The sequence below is a fragment of the Choloepus didactylus genome, chromosome 4, assembly GCF_015220235.1.
Source record: "Choloepus didactylus isolate mChoDid1 chromosome 4, mChoDid1.pri, whole genome shotgun sequence".
In the NCBI taxonomy this organism is placed as follows: Eukaryota; Metazoa; Chordata; class Mammalia; order Pilosa; family Megalonychidae; genus Choloepus; species Choloepus didactylus.
In genome coordinates this window covers 150,040,124-150,045,921 of record NC_051310.1, presented here as the reverse complement: position 1 = coordinate 150,045,921, position 5,798 = coordinate 150,040,124, and the positions used below count along the sequence as shown (strand labels likewise).

General features: G+C 33.5%; 1 pseudogene; it reads left to right on the top strand.

Moving 5' to 3' along the window:
* Positions 1-229: 229 nt before the first annotated feature.
* LOC119533421 lies at positions 230-1,537 on the top strand (annotated as a pseudogene).
* Positions 1,538-5,798: the final 4,261 nt, after the last annotated feature.

Below are 5,798 nucleotides of genomic sequence, written 5' to 3'. Positions count from 1 at the left end.
CAGCCTGATGGAAGTTGATTTAAATCTTCAGATTTATTGTGCTTAAGCAGAGGAAAATTATTAGTTGAAAAAGCTATCAAGGCCCATGATTTTATTCCTTCAAATAGAATATTATCAAATGCCTTATCATGGAGAGTAAAATTTCTTCATATTGATGAGAGTAGATACTACATTGAACAAAAGAAAAAAGAAGTGCATTTACTCAAGATATCAAGCAATTCTGTAACAGATGTGGAGGGAAAAGCTGGTACACAGAAAACAAGAACAGAACACCTGTACTCCATTTGATTTGGATAAACCATCTATCATCCAAAAGCAAACTCAAGTTAAACTAATAATCCAAACAGATGGTGGTAAATATGGTGGAACCCCAATTCAACTCTATTTGAAAGAGAAGAAAAGGATATTGTGAATGTTGATTGCAGAAATATGAATATCTTGAAAGTAATCTTCTAAGTGAGCAACACAGAAACTTTGCACAGAGTCACCAGTATCAAGTTGTTGATGATATTGTGTCTAAGTTAGTTTGGATTTTTGTGGAATATGAAAAGGACATGCCTAATAAGAAAAGAACAAAATACAGTGTTGGATCCCTTTATCCTGTTACTTCAAAGAATACTAAACAAAGAGAAGACCTAGAACTGCTTTATATTTCTCTGATGGACTTCAGGGAAAATAAAGTTGTGCAAATAATCAAGCCAAATTTCCTATGTAAAGAAACACAGGAACCTGAACCAAAATTTATATTTACTTCAGAACCCATCCCCTGCCCTTCAAGTGAACTGAGAAGACTTGATGAGAAAAAGACAAACAAATATTCCACATTAAATCCAGCTGAAAATCACATAAACCAGAATTTTATGCAGCTACCTTCCCATAAAAATAAAGAAGGATGCATTTTTGATGTTTCTGAACATTATAAATGAAAGTGACTTAGAAGAACTAAGGGTGTATGACTGCCCATGTAGGCTACAGGCCGTCTATACAACTTTCTAATTTCAATAACAATAATAGTGCATCTCAACTGAAACAAAAGTCAGATACTATGCTTTTTCCAGCAAAGGAACTGAAGAAAAAGGACCTTAATTCAACATTTGGTCATGATTCTGGTCTCATAGCAATAGTTTACAAGAGCACCTAACAACTCAGGCAAATACTCCATCCCATAGCTCTCTCATGAACCAAATGATTGTGGCACCAAGAATATGGATTTTTTACCTTCTGGTAAAATCCATCAGAAAGTGAAAATATTATTTGGAAGACATCAAAAATCTGGAATGAAATGTGGAATAAGAAAAGAAAAAAAACTGAGTTTCTTACTACACAAGAATAAAACAGAATTTGTAGTTCACCAGTACAGTCTTTACTGGATTTATTTCAGACTATTGAAGAAAAATCAGGATTTTAGGGTTTCAGAAGCTATACTGAAAACAGTGGCATGTGTGATATTACAGATATTGGAGGAGCAGAAAATTCAAATTATCTGCTGCTAATGTTTTTCTCTTCCCCTTCTACTTACACATTTATTGGCTTTTAGCCTTTAAACTATTTATACTTTTCAGAAGTGATAAGGATCATATTCTTCATATTCTTGACATTTTCATAAATACGTATAAAAATTCTTAGAATTTTTTGCCAACTTACAGAACCAAATGTGGCTATTAACAATAAAGGTGATATTTACATATTTTCAATAAAAATGTATTTTAATTTTTCTACTACTGTAACTTTACTTTTTATATAGTGCTATAATGATAAAATAATATACATATGTACTAGGATACAAAGACATATGTGACTATTAATATTAGTTACCTAAGAAATCATGCCTTATCAAATTATTAAAAAAATTGGAAAAGCATCATATTCTTAGATTTATAAAAATAAAACTCTATATTTTTAGATACATTTCATATACATTTGAATAGATACCAGAATCAGAGGATTAGACTTTTTGTGTGTGGATACACAACTTATAACTGCAAATTGTAAAGTGTACACATGAAATACTAAAGCAAGCCAAACATCACCATGACAGATTTGTAGCAGTATAGGTAATAGTAATTAGTGAAAGATATCAGTATTCACTGGATATTTTCAGAGAAATCTAAGTTGTCAACAGATCAATTGATAATTGATTTGCAATGTACTAAGGATACATTTGTTCTCTGCAAATGTGTACAGATAGTTCCCTCTCCTTCAGATCCCACAAGAACAATCTCAATTGGATGAAGAGACTTCTCACACATCAGGAATGTCTTGACTCTGCAGAAGTGCTTGCTATTATTTGAAAATTAGTGACTGTTGTTCAATGGATTTTTTTCCTACAGTTTTCATACTGTCTTGATTCAGTTTGGTAATATATATTTTTCTTGAAGATAACTAACCTTATTTTGATTTTCACATTATTTTCATAGAATTGTATATAGGATGAAACTCCATGAAGCCATGCAAAGAACTAATGGGAAATTGCTAAATGGAAAAATTTAGTGGTCGCTTATAGCTAGGATACATCTAAGTTCTGATGATCAAGAACAAAGAGACTTGAGTGGAATCCCAGAGAATTCAGTAGAGACACCAGAAAGATCATATATTAGCAGTGGAGCATAAATAACACCAGAGTAAAGGTTAGGCTTAGTTTTACACATTTAAAATTAAAACCTGAAAAGATCAAGCTGATTCACTAGTTAGTTAGCTGTTTGAAAAACCAAAGTCCAACAATCTTTAAAGGAAGTCAAATAAATCCATGTATTTCACAACATGATATTCAAAATTTTCAGGATTCAATAAAAATACTAAATGAATAAAGAAGAATATGTGAACTTTAACCAGAAAAAAAGTGAATAAAAAAAACCCAGAAATGAGACAGATGATGAATTAAAAAAAGATTGCATTGATATGCCAAATGATTTACAGTAAAACAATGAACATAATGAGCATAAAAGTAGAGGATATAAAAAAGTACCAATGAAACTTCTAGTGATGAAAAATGCATAAGAAATAAAAATTCCTCAGAATAGATTAAGGGAAGATTTCTGAAGAAGAAAAGATCAATTAGCTAGAAGACATGGCAATAAAAACTATTCAAACTGAAGCAAACAACAACAACAACAAAAGACTACAAGAATGTGAACAAAGCCTGATAAACTTTGGGGTATTATTAAGCAATCTATCATAAAGGCACTATAGAATATCAATGAAACATAAAAAAAATTGAAAAAATTATGGGTGAAAAGTTTCAAAATATGATGATAACCATTGTTCTAGTTTGCTAATGCTGCCAGAATGCAAAACACCAGAGACAGACTGACTTTTATAAAAGGGGGTTTATTTGGTTACACAGTTACACTCTTTAAGTCCAAAAGGTGTCCAAGGTAATAAATCAGCAATCAGGTACCTTCACTGGAGGATGGCCAATGGTGTCCAGAAAACCTCTGTTAGCTGGCAAGGCACATGGCTGGTGTCTGCTCCAAAGTTCTGGTTTCAAAATGGCTTTCTCTCAGGATGTTCCTCTCTAGGCTGCAGTGCCTCAAAAATGCACTCTTAGTTGCACTTGGGGTATTTGTCCTCTCTTAGCTTCTCTGGAGCAAGAGTCTGCTTTCAATGGCTGTCTTCAAACTGTCTCTCATCTGCAGCTCCTATACTTTCTTCAAAGTGTCCCTCTTGGCTGTGGCTCGTCTTCAAAAATTCACTCTCAGCTGCACTGAGTTGCCTCTGCCCATCAGCTCATTTATATGGTTCCACTGATCAAGGCCCACCCTGAATGGGTGGGATGATGCCTCCATGGAAATTATCTCATCAGAGTTATCACCTACAGTTGGGTGGGGCGCATCTCCAAAGAAACACTCAAAGAAATCTAATCAAAACTGATAGCATATGCCCACACAAGATTGCATAAAAGATAATGGCATTTGGGGGACACAATAAATTCAGACTGGCACAACCATAAACCCTAAAAAGCCAATGAATTAAAAAAAAACCATTAGGAACATGAGGAAAATCATATCAAGGGATGTCATAAACAAGTTGCCAAAGACAAGCCATAAGAAAAATTATTAATGCCAAGATAAAAATACAATATCCACAAGGGAACAAAATTAAGAATGACTTGCAAACATTGTCAGAAAGACAATGGAATAAAATCATTGAAGTTATGAGAGAAAGTACCCTACCAAGTTAACTTTTATACCCAGCAAAAATAACTGTTACAAATTAACAGTGATACAAAGACTTCCACAGAAAACACAAGCTGAGACAACTTTTAGAAGTATTTGAGCATTTCAAGAAATTGTAGAGTAAGTTCAAGACTAAAGGATAAGATATCATTTGGATATCTGATTTACCTAAAAGAATGGAGAATGGCAGAAATATAAATATATGGATAAATACAAAGTTTTTTTTCATATTATGTATCTTATTTTAAATACAATTGACTAAATAAAGAAAAACTATCATATATATTGGAATTTATAAAATCTGTAGAAGTATATAAATATAATAGCCAAAGAAAATAGTCATATTATGATAGGATTTTTACATTGTATTTGAAGATAGATTATACAAAGTATTTTCAAAATCTGTACTATCCACTGAAAATATAGGACAAAGATGTGTAGCTGTTAAGCCAGTAGTGGAGATCATTAGAAACACTTCAAAGTTCAAAAGAAGGCAAAAAGAGTCAAATAGTTAGTAAAAAGAGAGCAGTTAAATAGAAAATAAACCTCAAGGTGGTAGATTTAAACCCAATCACATAGGAAACAAATTACAAGACTGCACATTTATGGGAAAAAGTGAAATTCAAAACCCATATAACAGAATTATAAAAATTAAAAATGTTATAGACTTAAACACAAAATTTAAGTCTACTAAGCTCCCAGAAGAAAATAAAGGATAATTCTTTTTTTCTTTTTAATTTAGTTTTTTGTGATATATTCACATATCACACAATCATCATGGTGTACCAATTGCTCACAGTACCACCATATAGTTGTGCATTCATCACCCCAATCTATTTTTTGAACATTTTCCTTATACCAGAAAAAGTAAAAATCAGAATAAAAAATAAAAGTAAAAAAGAACACCCAAATATCCCCCTCTCCCACCCTATTTTTCATTTAGTTTCTGTCCCCATTTTTCTACTCATCCATCCATACACTGGATGAAGGGAGTGTGATCCAAAGTCTTTCATAATCACACTGTCACCCCTTGTAAGATGCATTGTTATACAGTCATTTTCAAGAGTAAAGGCCACTGAGTTGCAGTTTGATAGTTTCAAGTATTTACTTCTAGCTATTCCAATACCTTAAAAACTATAAAGGATTATCTATTTAGTGTAAGACTGCTCATCACAATGACCTCTTGACTCCATTTGGAATCTCTCAGCCACTGAAACTTTACTTTGTTTCATTTTGCATTCCCTTTTGGTCAAGATGTTCTTAACCCCAGGAAGATGGTTCCAAATTCATCCTTGGGAGTCATATCCTGCATTGCCAGGGAGATTTACACCCCTGGGAGTCAGATCCCCTGTAAGGGGAGGTCAGTGAGATCACCTGCCAAGGTGGCATAGCTAGAGAGAGAGGGCCACATCTGAGCAACAAAGAGGTACTCAGGGGGAGGCTCTTAGGCACAATTATGAGCAGGTCTAGCCTCTCCTTTGCAGTTAAGAGCTCCATAAGGGCAAACACCAAGATAGAGAACCCAGCATACAAAACCACCAGTCTTCAATGTTTGTGAAAACATCAGCGACATCCAGATGAGGAAGTCCAACACTTCTGCATTTTCCCCTGGCTCCTCAAGGG